The sequence below is a fragment of the Galeopterus variegatus genome, unplaced genomic scaffold (assembly GCF_000696425.1).
Source record: "Galeopterus variegatus unplaced genomic scaffold, G_variegatus-3.0.2 Scaffold3411, whole genome shotgun sequence".
Lineage (NCBI taxonomy): Eukaryota > Metazoa > Chordata > Mammalia > Dermoptera > Cynocephalidae > Galeopterus > Galeopterus variegatus.
The window spans coordinates 155,716-174,660 of record NW_007729522.1 but is presented as its reverse complement, the minus strand read 5'-3'; the positions used below and the strand labels follow the sequence as shown (position 1 = coordinate 174,660).

Sequence of the window (18,945 nt, the reverse complement as noted above, 5' to 3'; positions counted from 1 at the left end):
AGTCTTTCCTCGCTTTTCATGATTTTGATAGTTTTGAGGAGTACTGGTCAGGTATTTTGCAGATGTTCCTCAACTTGGGTTTGTCTGATGTTTTTCTCATTATTAGATTGGGGTTATGGGCTTTTGGGAAGAGTACCGTAGAGGCGAAATGTGTTTTTCATCCCGTCATATCAAGGGGTATATACTGTCAACATGACTTATCACCAGTGATGTTAATCTTGATCACTTGGTTAAGGTAGTATCTGCCAGGATTCTCCACTGTAGAAGTGGTGAGCAAGGCCTTCCCAGCCTTTCTTTACCTTAGGGAGAAAGCATTCAATCTCTCATCACTAAGTATGATGTATTTATAGGTTTTTTAATAGATGATATTAAGTTAAGGAAGTTTTCTTACTTTGCTGACTTTTTTTTTTTTTATGAATGGGTATTGAATCTTGTTGAATGTTTTTTTCTGACTCTTGTGGAATGTTTTTTCTGAATCTTTCGAAGGCTTTTTAAAAAATCTAGTCTTTTAGTGTGATGAATTATACTTATCAATTTTTGGATGACCCAGCCTGGCATTCTTAGAATGAATCCTGCCTGATCATGATGGATTAGTCTTTTTATATATTTCTGGACTCTGTTTGCTGAGGATTTTGTTGAGGATTTTATAATCTATGTTAATGAGAGATATTGGTGTACAGTGTTCTGTGATGTCTTTTTCTTGTGATGTCTTTGCCTAGTTTTGGTTTTAGAGTAATGCTCATAAAATGATTTGAGGAGTGGTTTCCTATTTTCTGGAAGAGGTTGTGTACAATTGGTATTATTCCTTCCCTAAACATTAGGAAGAATTCACCAATTAAATCATCCAGGCCTGAAATTTTGTTTTTTGAAAACTTTTTGATAAAAAATTAAATTTCTTTAATAGATGTAGGGGTATTTGGGCTGTTCATTTCTTCCTGAGTGAAGTTTGGTAGTTTGTATTTTTCATGTACTTACTCTGTCTCATCTAAGTTATCGGATGTATGGCATCAAGTTATGCTATGCTAGTATTCCCTCACTATCCTTCAAATGTTTGTGGGATCAGTAGTGATATCCCTCTTTGGTTCCTCATTTGGTAATATGTGTCTTCTCACTTTTTTTTCTTTGTTAGCATATCTCGAATTCTATTGATTTTTTTTTTTTTTTTTTTTTTTTTTGTCTTTTGTCTTTTTCTGTGTCCGGCAACGGATCGCAACCCTCAGTGTTGCCCCCGTACCGGACCGGGGACCGGCAACGGTATTGCAACCCTCGGTGCTGCTCCCGCGCCTCGCTCAGCCAGTGAGCGGGAACCGGTCTGTATGTGGGATCCGAACCCTCGGGCGGGAGCACTGCCGCGCTTCCCAAGCGGCGCACTTATCCAGTGCGCCACCGGGCCGGCCCCGAATTCTATTGATTTTTTTGATCTTTTCAAACAACCAGTTCTTGATTTTATTAATTTTCTCTAATGTTTTTAGTTTCTTTGACTTTTGTTTTAATCTTTATTATTTCCTTCTTTCTGCTTGTTTTGCACTTAGTTTTCTCTTCTTTCTCTAGTTTCTTAAAGTAGAAGTTTAGGTTATTGATTTTAGTTTTTCTTTTCTAACATATGCATAGAATGCTACAAATTCCCTTTAGGCACTGCTTTAGCTGCATCCCACAAATTTTGATATGTTGTATCTTCATTTTAATTTAGTTGAAAAAATATATGTTTTATTTTTTTGAGACTTCTTCTTTGACTCATGAGTCACTTAGAAGTGTGTTTAACTTCCAGATATTTAAGAATTTTCCAGATATCTTTTTGTTATTGATTTCTAGTTTAGTTTCATTGCGGTCTGAGAATGTACTTCATCAGATTTCTATGATCTGCTCTCTTCATTACAGCTCTGATTTTATTTCCTACTGTCCCCTTCTTCGTATGGTGTGTACTCCAGCCATATTTGCTAATACTTAAACACCCCAAGTACACACATACCTCAGGGCTTTTGTGCTTTCTGTTCCCTCTTTTAATGCCTTTTTCCTTAGATATCTGCATTGCTGGCTCTATTATTTCCTCCATATCTTTACTCAAATGTGGGTTGCCCACTTATCTCAGATAATGGCACCACTGTCTACTTAATGTCACAGGTTAAAAACCTGGGAGTATACAAAATTTTTCCTGTTTCTCATCTCTGATAATTTAAGCACATTAACTCTTTCTTTTACAAAATAGGATTATTCACAAGATTTCTGTGATTTTCTGATCTACACATTAAAAAATAAACATTTATTTAGTCAAGATGGTTTTCAAATACTTGATTAGCAGAAAGCTGCTGGAATAGAGTGTCAAAATTCCAGTGTTTTTACTTTGAAAAACACTCATTTCTTCTTTTGGTATACTAGTGGATAAATAGATGGTATACTAGTGGATAAATAGATGGGTCTTTCTTCCTTTTTCTGAAGGAAAAATATTTCTTAATGTTCCAGAATAGGGTAGATTTTATTAGTTAACCTCTAGTCTCTTATTTATAATACAGGAATATGTATATAAAATCAGTCTCTAGACTAATTTTATGGTTCTTATTATTAAGCAGTAAGAGTTATATAATTTGTGTTTTTCTTTTAGTCCTGTTGCTAAGAACCACAGAGCACAGCAGGTATCCAGTTGTGTGACCTTGAGGACATCATTTAGCTTCTGTGTATTCTGTCAATAAAGTGAGAGAGATACACTAGTTGAGTTGTCAAGATTCTTTTTTGCGCTGTGACTTTGTAAACTAAACTTACTGCTCACCCCAGTTATCAGTGTATCTCAGGTGGTTAATACATACATTTCTCCATTCCTTCAAAAATATTTACTATTTCTAGTTTAAAAAACAGAAGATCAGGGTGTACTAGTCAGCTCTGATTCTTTTGATTAGTATTTTTTAAAAGTATTAAGTTGTTAAAATTTTTTCACGTTTTAACATGTGTGGTGGTTTAAATCCTTTTGTTTCATTCAGGTAAACTCTATAAATAAGAACAGAATGACTTGTTATTTTATGAAATCATATTTTGTAGTAAAAATCATTACCTGTTGTGATTTAAAAAGTCCCATTATACTGCTTAGTTTCTTTGTGATTCCCACATAAATCACATGTGGACCTAGTCTAGTTGACAACATATTAAAATCTTGACGTGTAGGGATATATGTGTATATATATATCCTACCTGATATATATATGTGTGTGTGTGCGCAAATATATAAAGATCTATACCTATAGATATCTTACCTAAATTACTTACTTACCAAATTACATATGGTGTAATTAACAATTATATTTCCTTAGTCATTTGTATACTCGAAATTTGCTGAGAGAGTAGATCTTAAGTATTCTCACCGAACCAAAAAAGTAAATAAGTGAGGTGATGGATATGTTGATTAGCTCGATTGTGGTAATTATTTCACAGTGTGTACATATATCAAAACATCATGATAACTTTGTACTCCATAAATATGTGTAATTATAATTTGTCAATTTACAGTAAAAAAGAATAAAAAGTATCATGTTGTACATCTTGACTATAGACAATTTTTATTAGTCAATTATACCTCAATAAAACTGAAAAATATTTTTTTCTTTTAGGATAACTAGAAGAGTCATGATTCATATATTGCTGAAAGGAAAAAGAATGTCTTAAATAGTTCTTTTGCTATAAGGGACATCAGGGAGAAAATTGTTTTTTTCTCTTAAAGAAGAAAATATACATATGTGAAATTAATTTGGATGAATAGTTGTTTAGGAACCCATGAGAAATCAGATTTTTGCTTTGTAGAGATGATGTTTTAATCCCAACTGTAACTAGCTGGTTGACCTTGAACAAGTTCCATAGTCTCTAGATGCTGGTTTCTTCATTGTCACAATGTGAAGGAGGAGAATTATGTTTGTAAGGCTCTCTTTAACTCTAGCATTCTGTTATAGCCAATATTATCCAGTCCTTAGGATTAGAGAAAAGGAATAATTATTTCACACAGCTTTTATGGATTGGTTTTTTTTGTTTGTTTGTTTGTTTTTTTGTCTTTTTCCGTGTCCGGCAATGGATCGCAACCCTCAGTGTTGCCCCTGTACCGGACCGGGGACCGGCAACGGGATTGCAACCCTCGGCGTTGCTCCCGCGCCTCCTCGCTCAGCCAGTGAGCGGGAACCGGTCTGTATGTGGGATCCGAACCCTCGGGCGGGAGCGCCGCCGCGCTTCCCAAGCAGCGCACTATCCAGTGCGCCACTGGGCCGGCCCTTTATGGATTGATTTTTGATTGACTGATGAGCTTTTAAATATTACAACTTATTTGTTTGTATTTCTTCCGATTCAGCATCTCATTTACAGTAATAGTCAGTCAAATGAGCAGACTGGAGGAACCACAATGCATTTTTTAGGACTCTCTTTCTGGGTCACATTATTTGCTCTAGATTTCAGTCGTTGTCTCTGTGACATGATTTCCAAATCTGTGGCTGCAGCCTTGGACTTTTCTCCTGAACTTTGGACCAGGAATGCTTGCTGGGTATCTCCACCTGGATATATCAACTGGAATGTTTAGGTGGCTTTTCAAACTCAGTGCACCCAAAACTGAATTCATTACTTTTTATCTACATATACCTCCACTTATTATTGAAGCCTGACAATCTTTAAAATCATACTGGAGGGAAACCTGGGAGTAATTTTATACTATTCCTTTTTCTATTCGTACTCTGAGTATTCAGTCAATTTTTGTTGTCTGACAAATTCTATGCTAGGTAGAAAGCATTATTAGATTGTGTTGGAGAATCCAAAACTAGTGCCTGGCACCCAGCACTTCCTGAATAAATACTTCGTTAATGATTGAACATATTAATCCACCTGTCCTCTATACGTTAAGTAATTGGGTCTCTTCCCCTTTCTGTGATAGCGGTTTGTCACCCCTTCTTCCTGAAAATGCCAGGGATTTGGCCTGCTTTTATCTCTTTTTTATAGCTGTTGGTTACTGTTCTGTTCTCTATGCCGAGTTTTTCTTTTATTGGGTTGGCAGTATGTCTTCTTAGCTAGCCCCTTTACCCTGCTATGGCCTAACATATCTATGTATTCTTAAAAAGTGTTTTTGAAAGAATTTTTACTTCTATGTGTTAATGGAGGAATAGAAAAGGCTGGTTAAAAAAATAATGGGGAGGGGCTTCCATTGTTTCCAGAAACCTTCCAAGGTTATATACTTATTAAACTCATATTTTGCATACATTTCAATATTTTTGCTATAGCTCATGTATTTAGGACAGACTTTGGTAATCTTCCATTTTACTGTTTGCAAAATACTGCAGAACAGTGATTTTCAACTATTTTTTACCATAATGCACAGTAAGGAATACATTTTAAATTGTGATACTGCAGAACAGTGATTTTCAACTATTTTTACCATAATGAACAGTAAGGAATACATTTTAAATTGTGACCTGGCATATACACGCCCATGTTTGTGTGCATGTATATTAATGTATATTCTGAAACTAAAACAGTAATTATCCTTTTATGTATAATGTAGTAAGATCATATCAAAGTTAATGTCAAATATTACCTTGTTAATATTAAACTACTATATGGAAAAACTCAAACAATACAAAAAAGGAAAGATTTGTTAATGCCACAGGTATGCGTGCACCTTAGTAAGTTCATTCCATTACAGAGCAAGTGAGGATCTTGCTCATCTTGTACACTGTTGTGAAATTTGCTGTTCGTTGTGAGGGAGAAAGGGAAGGTTGAAATAATTCTAAGATGTGTACCTGAGGAAAGAGAAGGCTGTTTTTACTCCTGTTGGTAAAAAAGAGGGAGGGGGGAAATAAGCTCAATTTTTGATATATGAAGTTGCAGAGCCATTTATAAGGCAATGATCTCTTTATAGCTGGTGATACAGATATAATCAAAAGAGGAGTTTGTGTCTTTACAATGAACACGGAATTTCTGCATATTATGTTGATGTGGCATTGATAGTAAAAGATATATTGTTGACATTATCAGTAAGATAATTTATTATAACATGAATCTTGTTAAATAAACCACATTCTAACTCTTGCAAAATTATCAATTTAGAGACCTTTTTAGGCTAACAGTTAAGCCAGTTCTTGTGATGAGACCATGATCTGAGGTGGTGTAGTGGCTAAAGTTTATGGACTTAGAAGTCATAGGGTGGAATCCTATCTCTAATCTTTACTAGTCGAATGATGTTGGGTGCATCATGTTTTTTTGTTTATTTGTTTTCTAGGCCTCAGTGTCCTCAAATGTAAGGTAGGTATAGAAATATGTTGCTCATATTTTGTGGAGATCAGTGTGATGCTGTACGTAAAGTGCTTTGTCTGGCAAATAGTAGGCCCTTAAATGTTAATTTTTCTTTTGCCCTTCCTTTGGTCCTATTAAGAAACATAATTTGTTTCTCTGTGATCCTAAGCATGATGACTATAATCAAGTTTGAATGGTTCTCTAACTATATAAATCTTTTAAGGCAGTGTTTGAAGATTTAACATTATTAAGGATTTTATTTTATAGTACTAACATGGGAATATGCCGTATTTGCAAAATCACTGATGTTAGGAATTGGTATTATGTGTCTTCTGCTTTAGATCCTCGAGTCCCTCAATCAGTCATTGTTGCTTTAAAAAAATGTTTTGTCTTTCCTGGAAAGATAATTCTCTAAAGTAATCATTTAATTAATTTTGTTCTGTTCATTAAAACAACTTTAATAATTTGATTTGAATATCAGCTACGTAAAGTTGAGCTTTTACTGTGAACTCAAAGCAAGGTCTGTATGGCATCTGCTTCATTGTTGTAAATTCATGCATAATATCAGCAATTTATGTGTTATATTTTGGATTTTAAGTGAGAGCTGCTAGGATTAGTGTCACTGGTTCTGTATAAATACAAATCATTTAATATCCTACACATAGCTGAACAGTAGCAAAGCTGGAGTTCTCAGTTACTATGACTGCGTCATGTCATGATTTTTGGATAGCCTTTGTTCTTTCTCCTCTCTTTTTTCCAGTTGATTTAGGATTGAATAAGCTGTGAGGGTTGTCCAGGCTAGGAAAAGAGATAGGAATTTCTGCTATATAGTCAAAATTCTTAGTGTATGAATCTGTCTTCCTCATTAGATTTTCAGATTTTCGATGGTAGGAGCAAGGTACAGGAATAAAGAAAGATAATATTGTTAGTATTCAGATCTCTTCTAACATGTGGCTTATTCTTTTTGGGGAATGGCAAAAGTTTCATAAACTAGCACAGATAGCCTCATTTTGAGAGTATACTAAGAATTTTTCGTCCCTTTTGATTTACACACATTGATTATATTTTGTGTTTTCTTCTGGCATCGTTGAACAGCTTTTTTTTTTGAAACCGTATGTCTTTAAAAGCATTAAGCAGCATAGTTATACAGTTTTCCTGCTTAGGAGCAGGAGTGGGATGGAATAAGCAGATGGATGGGTTTAGTATTGGCTGGATGCACAGTTTGGAAGGGAGTCAGTGCAGTGTAGTGGTTAGTAGCATGGGTTTTGGAGTTGTCCAGACTGGATAACTTTGGGCAAGTACTTTTATCTTTCTCAGCCCTAATTTCCTCCTCTATAAAACGGAGCTAAAAATAGTATCTACCTACTTATAAGATTATTGTAAAAATTAAATAAAATGAATGAAAGTAAGGTGCTTATTAGAAAATGCCTAGCATATAGTATACCTGTATTAGAGACTATTTTTATTTTGTTGTTATTAGGAGAAGGAGAATTGAATAATTAAGGTTATTGGTAAGTGTCTAATTGAAATAATAGTCTGTGAGATTCAGGCTGGCAAGGAAGAAAGTGAAAGTACAAGGAATGGTAGAAACTGGAGAATAAGGAGGAATAAAGGGATTAGAAATGTGATGAGGGTGAAAAATGGGCTTAGCAATAGGAAAATGTAAAGATAAGAGTTTATGGACAACAAGTGACATTGCAGAGTTTGGGATTCTATAGATGGAGCATTTCCAGATAATAAGATACAGGCTTTGACAATAGCGGTGGATTGTTGATGTGAAGTGGAGACAAATTCGTCCTAAATCAACAAATATTTATGCAGCACTGACTGTGTGCTTCTGTGCTATGCAATGGGGAATGTAAGAATTGGGTGAAATTTCTCTGGATTAGAGTGGGTCAGAAACCAGCTGTGGGTCATTCACCTAAATTATGATGTTTACCATGACAGTGGCAGAAGCTGAAACAACAAAGACTACGAGACTTTTTATTACAGCAAAGAATGCTTGAGTGGATTGACTTGTTTTTCATTGTTTTAAGATATTACTATAAATGGCTCTTTAAAATAGGTGCATCTCCCAGTGGGAATAAAATAATTAGTAACGTTAATTTAGAATTTAAAAGATAGCTGTCCTAAATTCACTTATTTAACTAGTCTTATTTTTTTCTCTCCTCTTTCGTTTTTAGCCACTAGTGTACAGATTAGATGATTAACCCAGTTCTTTTTAGTTTTAGAGAAATGATTTTTTGAGTGGGCTTGGGTCCTTTTTGTTTCTGAGTGAGTATTCTAGAAAAGGAGCACGTTCCAAATAAGCATATGTTTTGCAAATATTTTATGCCAGTCTATGGCTTGCCTTTTCATTTTTGTAACAATACCTTTCAAAACAACTGTTTTTTATTGTGATGTTTATTTGGTTGATTTATTTTCTTTTATACTTTATGTTTTTTGCATTCTATTTATGAAATATTTGTCAAACCCAAGGTCACTAAGACTTTTGGCTAAGTTTTCCTCTAAAAGTTTTATGGTATTGTCTCTTACATTCAGGCCTGTGATCCAGTTTGAGTTAATTTTTGTATATGGTTTCAAGTTGGGGAGAGATTCGTTGTGTTTGCTTATGGCTCTTTAATTGTTCTACCACTTGTTGAAAAGATTATTTCCTCATGGAATTGTCTTACCACCTTGTCACAATTCAATTGCCCATATATGTTTGGGTCTTTTTCTGGTCTCTCTTCTTCTATTGATGTATATGTCAGTACCATACTATCTTGTTTATTGTAGCTCTGTAATTGGTCTTGGAATCAGACAGTGTTAGCTCTACAACTTTGTTCTTTTTCAAATTTGTTTTGGCTATTCTATATCCTTTTCATTTCCACGTAAATTTTAGAATAACCTTGTTCATTTTTACAGAAAGCCTACTGAGATTTAGACTGGGATCACATTGAATCTGCACTTCTGTTTGGGAGATTGACATCCTAACAGTATTGTCTTTAATCCTTGAGTGCTTAACATATCTCCATATATTTAGGTCTTTATTTCAGCATATTCTGTGATTTTTTTTCTACAGATCTTGCATATCTTTTGTCAAGATTTCCAAGTATATTTTATATTTTTATGTTAATGTAAATTGGATTACTTTTTAAATTACAATTTATGATTTTTCTTTTCTAGGATGGCTGGTTAGCTCAATTGGTTAGAGTGCAGCCTTATAACACTGAAGGTCACAAGTTTGGATCCCATATATATATATATATGATTTTTCTTTTCTATTACGTAGAAATACAATTGGCTTTTATGTATTGACCTTGTAACCTGCCACACTGCTATACTCACTTATTAGTTCTACTGGCTATTTAGTAGAGGGTTTAGGATTACACCATGGACAATTATGTTGTCTGTGAATAAAAACAATTTAACTTTTTTCTTTCCAATCTGTTAAGTCTTTTATTTCTTTTTCTTACCTTATTGTACTGGCTCAGACCTACACAATATTGAATAGAAGTGGTAAGGTGAACATCCTTGACTCATTCCTGATTGGAGGGGTGAAAACATTTATTCTTTCACCATTAAGTATGATGTTAGCTTTAAGTTTTTCATAAATACTATTTGTTTGGTTGAAGAAGTTTCCTTTTATTACTAGTTTGCTGATAGTTTAAAATCATAACTGGAGTTTAGATTTGTTGGATTTCTACATCTATTGAGATATTCATGTGTTTTTGAAAACTTTCTAACTTTGATTTTTGAAAATTATACATTTTATTTTGAAATAATAATAGATTCCCATACATTTGTAAGAAATAATGCAAAGCATATTCTTTACCCACTTTTCCCTGTAGTAACATTTTGAAAAACTGTAGTACAATACCACAACGAGGATATTGACATGGACATAATCAAAATACATAAGATTTCCATCACCATAGGATCTCTCATGTTACACTTTTATAGTCACACCTATTTCCCTGCTGCCTTTACATTCCTCTTTAATCCCTGGAACCACTAATCTGATCTCCATTTGTATAATTTTGTCATTTCAAGACTGTTATATAAATGGAATCATACAATATGTAACCTTTTGGGATTGACTTTTTACATTTTTAAATTTTTAATTTTTTTATTTTAACTTCTCCATATACATTGTATTTGATTTTTGTGTCCCTTTGCCTGTTCCTCTTTCTCCCCTCCTTCTCTCCCCTCCCCACCAACTACATCATATCTGTTCACTTGTCTTAACAAGTTCAAGGAATTGTTATGATTGTTGTGTCTTCTTCCCCCCCCCCCAACATTTGTTTGTTTGTATATTTATTTATTTTTAGCTTCCACAAATAAGTGAGAATGTGTGGTATTTCTCTTTCTGTGTCTGACTTGTTTCACTTAATATAATTTTCTCTTAAGTCCATACATGTTGTTGTGAATGGTAGTATTTCATTCTTTTTTATAGCAGAGTAGTATTCCATTGTGTAGATATACCACAGTTTCCTTATCCACTCATCTGATGATGGACATTTGGGCTGGTTCCAACTCTTGGCTATTGTAAATAGTGCTGCAATAAACATGGGAGTACAGGTATTCCTTCAGCATAATGATTTCCATTCCTCTGGGTATATTCCCAGCAGTAGAAAACCTGGGTCATATGGTAGATCTATCTGTAATTGTTTGAGGAACCTCCATAACATTTTCCATAAAGGCTGCATCATTTTGCAGTCCCACTAACAGTGTGTGAGAGTTCCTTTTTCTCCACAACCTCGCCAGCATTTATCATTCTCATTCTTTTGGATATTAGTCATCCTAACTGGAGTGAGATGGTATCTCAGAGTGATTTTGATTTGCATTTCCCAAATGCTGAGTGATGTTGAGCATTTTTTCATGTGTCTGTTGGCCATTCATATATCTTCCTTTGAGAAATGCCTATTTAGCTCCTTTACCCATTTTTTAACTGGGTTATTTGGTTTTTTGCTGTAAAGTTGTTTGAGTACCTTGTATGTTCTGGATATTAATTCTTTGTCAGATGTATATTTTGCAAATATCTTCTCCCACTCTGTTGGTTGTCTTTTCACTATGTTGATTGTTTCTTTTGCTGTGCAGAAGCTTTTTAGTTTGATATTATCCCATTTGTTTATTTTTCCTTTTGTTGCCTGTGCTTTTGAGGTCATATTCATGAAGTCTGTACCCACTCCTAGTTCCTGGAGAGTTTCCCCTACATTTTCTTTAAGGAGTTTTATTGTTTCCACATGTATATTTAATTCTTTAATCCATTTTGAGTTGATTTTGATATATGGTGAGATGTACAGGTCTAGTTTCATTCTCCTACATATGAATAGCCAGTATTCCCAGCACCATTTGCTGAAGAGGTGGTCTCTTCCCCAGTGTGTAGACTTAGTGCCTTTGTCAAAGGTCAGATGGCTGTCGGTGTATGGGTTGATTTCTGGGTTCTCTGTTCTATTCCATTGATCTGTGTGTCTTTTTTTATGCCAGTACCATACTGTTTTGGTTATTATAGCTTTGTAGTATAGTTTGAAGTCAGGTAGTGTTATGCCTCCAGCTTTATATTTTTTGCTCTGGATTGCTTTGGCTATTCGTGGTCTTTTGTTATTCCATATAAATGTCTGGATAGTTTTTTTCCATTTCTGAAAAAAAGTCATTGGAATTTTGATGGGGATCGCATTGAATCTGTAGATCACTGGGTAATACGGACATTTTCACAATGTTAATTATTCCAGTCCAAGAGCATGGGATATCTTTCCATCTTCTTGTGTCCTCTTTAATTTCTCTCAACAGTGGTTTGTAGTTCCGTTTGTAGAGAGTTTTCACATCCTTGGTTAACTTTATTCCCAAGTATTTTATTTTTTTGATGGCTATTGTAAACGGGCTAGCTTTCTTGATTTCTTTTTCTGCATGTTCACTGTTGGAGTATAGAAATGCTACTGATTTTTGTTTGTTGATTTTGTACCCTGCAACTTTGCTGAAGTCATTTATCAACTCTAAGAGTTTTTTTGTAGAGGCTTAGGCAGTTCAGTATATAGGATCATATCATCTGCAAACAGGGACAGTTTGATTTCATCTTTTCCGGTCTGAATGGCCTTTATTTCCTTCTTTTTTCTTATTGCTCTGGCTAGAACTTCCAACACTGTGTTAAATAGGAGTGGTGAGAGTGGGCATCCTTGTCTAGTTCCTGTTCTGGTTCCCATTCTAGTTCCCATTCAGGATGATATTGGCAGTGGGCTTATCATATATGGCTTTAATTGTGTTGAGATACTTTCCATCTATACCTAACTTGTAGAGAGTCTTTATCATGAACGAATGTTGAATTTTGTTGAATGTTGAATTTTGTCAAATGCTTTTTCAGCATCTATAGAGATGATCATATAGTTTTTTTCTTTGATTTTATTCATGTGGCATATCACATTTATTGATTTGTTTTTTGTTGAACAAACCTTGCATCCCTGGGATGAATCCCATTTTGTCATGGCGTATAATTTTGTGCATGTGTTGCTGTATTCTGTTAGCTAGTATTTTATTGAGGATTTTTGTATGTATATTCATCAAGGATATTGGCCTTTTCTTTTTTTTATTGCATCTTTGTCTGGTTTTGGTATCAGGGTGATGTTTGCCTTATAGAATAGTTTGGGAGAATGGCCTCTGTTTCTGTCTTTTGGAATAGTTTGTAGAGACTTGGTATCAATTCCCCTTTGAAGGTTGGTAGAACTCTGCAGTGAACCCATCTGGTCCTGGGCTTTTCTTTGTTGGGAGACTTCTGATAACATCTTCAATCTCTTTTATTGTTATTGGTCTGTTCGGGATTTTCTATATCTTCTTGGCTCAGTTTTGGTAGTTTGTATGTATCCAGAAATTTATCCATTTCCTACAGATATAGTTGTTTATAGTAGTCTCTAATGATTCCTTGTATTTCTGAGGTATCAGTTGTAATATCACCTTTTTCACTTCTAATTTTTGTTATTTGGGTCTTCTCTCTTCTTTTATTCGTTAGCCTTGGTAAAGATTTGTCAATTTATCTTTTCAAAAAACCAACTTTTTGTTTCATTGATCTTTTGTATCATTTTTCGGATTTCTATTTCATTTAGTTCTGTTCTGATCTTAATTATTTCTTTTCGTCTACTAACTTTGGGTTTGGATTGTTCTTGTTTTTCTAGTTCTTTAAGGTGAAGTGTTAGATTGTTTACTTGCCATCTTTCCATTCTTCTCAAGTAAGCATTTGATGTGATAAATTTCCCCCTTAGTACTGCTTTTGCAGTGTCCCACAGGTGTTGGTATGATGTATCATTATTTTCATTTGTTTCAAGAAATTTTTTGATTTCCTGTTTAATTTCTTTGGGCCCATATGTCATTAAATATATTTGTTGTTTAATTTTGAAGTGTTTGTATAGTTTCCAGAGTTTTGTTTGTTATTGATTTCTAATTTTAATCCATTGTGATTGGAAAAAATACATGGAACAATTACACATTTTTTGAATTTGTTGAGAATTGCTTTGTGACCTAACATGTCATCTATCCTGGAGACTGTTCCATGTGCTGATGAGAAGAATGAATATTCTGAGGTTGTTAGATGCAATGTTCTATATATATCTGCCAAGTCCAATTGGTCTAAAGTGCTGTTTAAATCTTGTGTTTCTCTATCGATTTTTTGTCTATATGATCTGTCCAATGTTGAGAGTGTGGTGTTCTTGTCCCTCGCTATTATGGTATTAGTGTCTATCTCATTCCTTAGGTCTAATTGTGTTTGCTTTATAAATCTGGCTGTTCCAATGTTAGGTGTGTGTATATTTATGATTGTTATGTCTTCTTGATGGAGATATCCTTTTATCATTATATAGTGGCATTCTTTATCTCTTTTTATCGTTTTTCATTTAAAATCTATTTTATCTGATATAAGAATAGCTACTCCAGCTCGTTATTCATTTCTATTTGCATGGTATATCTTTTTCCATCCTTTCACCCTTAGTCTATGTGTGTCTTTAGAGGTGAGGTTAGTCTCTTGAAGGCAGCATATTGTTGGGTCTATCTTTTTAATCTAGTCACTCTGTGTTTTTTGAGTGGAGAATTTAATCCTTTTACATTTAGAGTTATTATTGAAAGGTGTTGATTTACTGCTAGCATTTTATTGATTTTTGTTTCAATGTCTTAAGTATCTTTTGTTCCTTTCTTTCTGATTTTCTGTTTGTCTTCCGTGTTTGTTGGTTTCTTGAGGTGTTAGATAAACTATTTTTTCTCTTTATTGTTAGCATTTTTGTTTTACTGGTATGTTTTGTTCTTTCTTGAGTATTCATGGCAGTGATGGTTGTTTTTCAGGTATCAAACCCAGTACTGCCTTGAGAATTTCTTGTAAGGGTGGTCGTGTGGTGGTGAACTCCCGCAGTTTTTGTTTGTCTGAGAAATATACTATTTGTCCTTCATTTTGGAAGGATAGCCTTACTGGTTAAAGTATTCTTGGCTGGCAATTTTTGTCCTTTAGTATTTTGAATATATCATCCCCTTCTTTTCTAGCTTTTAGGGTTTCTGATGAAAAGTCTGATGTTATTCTGATTGGGGCTCCCTTATAGGTGACTTGCTGCTTTTCTCTTGCAGCTTTTAAGATTCTCTCTTTGTCTTTGAGTTTTGCCAGTTTGACTATAACATGTCTTGGAGAGGACGTTTTTGGCTTGAATATGTTTGGGGATCTTTGGGCCTCCTGAATCTGAATATATGTGACTTTCCCTATACCTGGAAATTTTCTGCTATTATTTTGTTGAATATGTTTCCAATGCCATTTCCGTTCCCCCCCCCCCTTATATTTGAGTGCTTAAGGTTGTCTGTTATCTCTCTTAGATTTTCTTCAATTTTTTAAATTCTTTTTTTTTTTTTTTTTTTTTTTTGGTCTGCTTGTATTAATTCAAACAGCTTGTCTTCAAGGTCAGAAATTCTCTCTTCTGCTTGTTCTAGCCTACTGGTTAGACTCTCTGTTGTGTTTTTTATTTCATTGAATGCATCCTTCACCTCCACAGGCTCTGCAACCTTCTTTTTCAGGGCATTGACTTCTTTGTACATTTTTTCTTTCAGGTCCTGTATATTTTTTCTCATTTCATTGTGTTGTCTAACTGAGTTTTCTTGTATCTTATTTAGTTTCCTTAGAATTGTTGCTCAAAATTCCTTGTCAGTCATTTTAAGGACTTCCTGTTCTATAGGATCTAGAGCTTGAGAGTTATTATTTTCCTTTGGTGGTGTCATACTTTCTTGATTTTTCATATTTCTGGTATGTTTACTTTGGTGTTTAGTCATTATGGCAGGGGGTATCATGGTCCACTCATTCCACCCTGATGTCTGGCCTGGATCCCCAAGGGACTGCCAATTTTGGGCAGTGGGCATTAGTCTGGGCTGGGGGTCCTGCAGTACCTGTGTGTTCCGGTGTGGATTACTTGGGGAGTGTGGGCCTGGCAGCTCTTGGGCATCTCTGGGCTGTGGACACTGGCCTGGGCTGGGGGTCCTGCGGTGCGTGGCTCCTGCTTGTTCCAGTGCAGCTCTTGGGCCTCCTTTTGTTGCTTTATAATAGTTGTAAATTGGTTGATTTGTGGGAGAGAGTGTCGCTAGGAATCGTCTATTTCACCATCTTTACCAGAAGCTGACTTTTTTTCACTTAGTATAATTGGGGATTCATCCAGGTTGTTATATATATCAAGAGTTTGTTCTTTTTTTATTGCTGAGTGGCATTCCATCGTATAGATGTAACACAGTTTGTTTAAACATTCACCCATTTAAGGACATATGTGTAGTAGTCCATTTTGTGTTGCTATAACAGAATACCTCAGACTGGGTAATTTATAAAGAAAAGAGGTTTATTTATTTTTTATTTTTTTATCTTGGAAATATTATTATTATTGTTTTTAAATTTATTTTATTTATTGAATTAATATCGATTATACATATTTTTGGGGTTGAACATTGAGATATGTTGATTAAATCAGTATTACTAGCACACATATTGTTACAAATTGTAATTATTCTTTATTCCCCTTGTCCAATCACTTCCCTTCCCCTATTCTCTCCCCCTCACCCCTCTAATTGCCCTAGATTTTTTCTCTGCTTCTGAAAGAATAATGGTTACTCTGTTAATTTGTTGCCTAGATGATCTGTCCAATGATGAGAGATGTGACCAGGTCCCCCAATATTATCATAGAGCAGATGCTTCTTCTGTCACTCTGAAATGGGTTTTGTGCATAGAGATACCCTCTTCTTTTCTTTGTCTCTGCTGGTGACTCTTGTGTGAATGCACTCCTGTGGTTGGGGGACCATGTGCATGGTAGTTGTGGTATCTAACCGCTTTTGCAGCAGCCATGTTTATTGTGGTGGCTGTGGTGGCCCACCCACGTGGAGGTGCTGTTTTGGTATGCTCCTTGGCACTGGTGGTATGCCTGGTTGTGGGGTGTGTTTGGTTCTCTTCTCCATGCCTCTGGTCGCTGGGTAGGCCCCAAGGTGCTGGTGCCATGTGCCTGGTTGTGGGAGGGGTGACTGGTTCCCTTCTCCATGCCCTGGGTCCCTGGGTGGGCTCTGAGGTGCTGGCATGTTGTGCCTGGTTGTGGGAGGGTGGTCTGGTCCCTGACTCCATACCCCGGGTCCTTGGGTGGGCCCCAAGGCTCTGGCTCAGTGTGCATGGTGTGAGATGGTGGTCCAGTTCCCTTCTCCATGCCCCGGGTCCCCGGGCAGGCTCTGAAGTACTGGTGCGGTGTGCCTGGTTGTGGGAGAGAGGTCCGTTCCCCTTCTACTTGCCTTGGGTCCCTGGGCAGGCCCCAAGGTGCTGGCTTGGTGTGCCTGGTTGTGGGAGGGGGGTCCAGTCCCCTTCTCCATGCCTCGGGTCCCCAGGCTGGCCCTGAAGCACTGGCGCAGTTTGCTTGGAAGTGCGAGTGGGGTCCTGTGCCTGGATCCAAGCCTCCAGTTCCCAGGCAGGCCCCAATGTGCTGGTGGTGTGTCTGGGCCGGAACTAATTTTTTGTTCTTTGCTTCTAACACGGGGAACTTCCTGTGGGAACCAGCACTTGAGCTGTGTGGTTATTTAAATTGCTACTTTGCTGCTGTTTCCTTAGGGAAGGCTTTTTGTGCAGCTCAGGGTTTAATGGTTGCTCTTATAAGTACTTCCGGCTTTCCAGAGACCCAGTGGATCTGTGTTGTGTAGAATCTCTGGTCTGGGCCTGAGTTTTTTCATCAAACTGCATCCCGTGCAACTCTGCATTCCTGACCATTCTCTTCTGAGTGGTTCTGTGCTGATTGGGGGGCAGGTCGGCTGTCCTTGCTGTGTCCCAGTGTTCTCCTGGTGTTCCCATCTTGCCTACCGCCCATGCTCCAAACACTTCCCATGGGATGGGCCCTGTGCTGGTCCTTTGCAATGACTCACCGGCCTCTGAATGGCTCCCTTTTTTCAGTTGTTCTGGCTCCTCCCTCCTGAGTGGGTCCATGGCAAACCTATTAGTGGTCTTGCTGTCCTGGAGGCCGCCAAGGTCCTCTTCTCTCCTGCTGCCTCCAAGTAACTCCATCTCAAGGGCACAGCTGCAGCTTCCACCAGCTCCTGCTCCATGTGCTTATCAGCTCGAGCCTTAAAGCAGCCGTGGCCCGAAATGCTCAGAGCAGCTTTTTCTTTCTCTCATTGTAGTTTCTCCCACCTTCATGAACATTGTAGGTCTCTTCTCCTCTTCCCCGGAGCTCCAGTGGCCCCAGCTTGGTTGATGTTACATTTTTATAGTTGCAAATTTGGTTGATTTGTTGGGGAGAGTTACTTTGGGAACTGTCTATTCCGCTGTCTTGACCAGAAGTCTCAAGAAAAGAGGTTTATTTGGCTCACGATTCTGGGACAGCTGCATCTTGGGTGGGCCTCAGGCTGCTTCTACTCATGGTGGAAAGCGGCAGGCAGCCAGCAGGCACAAGCAGATCACATGATAAGAAGAAACAAGAGAGAGAGAGAGACAGACTCTCTTCTTTTAAAGCCCTCAGAACCATGCTCCTGACCACCATTTTTAATCCATTCACTACTGCATGGTCCTACAACCCAATCACCTCTTCAAGGCTCCACCTTTCAATTATCATAATAGGATTTCACACCCTCTTATCAGTCATAGTGGAGCGTATGTTTCTAATACATAAAACTTGGGGGACACAATTCAAGCTTCACAATTCAAGCTTCAGTGAGTTTTGGGGGGGACATAATTCAATCTGCTACAATAAGGTTGTAATAAACAAATATAGTAACGGTGCTATAAACATTCATTCACAGGTTTTGTGCGGACATAGTTTTTATTTCTTTGGGATAAATGCCTAATGGTGCACTTTCTGGGTTGTACGGTGTTGCATGCTTGGTTTTTAAAGAAACTACCAAACTGTTTTCCAGGGTGGCTGTGTCAGTTTACATTCCCAACAGCAGTGAATGAGTGATTCAATTTCTTTGCTTTTGTTGTTGTCATTATCTTTATTTTAGCCATTCTGATAATTATGTAGTGATATCTCATTATGGTTTTACTTTGTATTTGCCTAATGGTTAATGTTATTGAGCATCTTTTAATATGTTTATTTGTAATCTATATATCATCTTCAGTGAAATGTCTTCTCATGTATTTTGCCCATTTTCTAATTGGATTGTGTGTTTTATTTCAATTGAATTTTGAGAGTTCTTTATATATTTTAGATACTGGTTATTTGTCAAAGAGAATTTGACAAATTCAGTTTA

The 18,945-nt window shown here is 36.5% G+C and overlaps 1 protein-coding gene across 1 annotated transcript in view; it reads left to right on the top strand.

The window, feature by feature from the left end:
• Positions 1-18,945, top strand: part of LOC103600643 (serine/threonine-protein phosphatase 4 regulatory subunit 4-like) — a 53,438-nt gene that overhangs the window by 14,634 nt on the left and 19,859 nt on the right. The gene's annotated exons all lie outside the window — the stretch shown is intronic.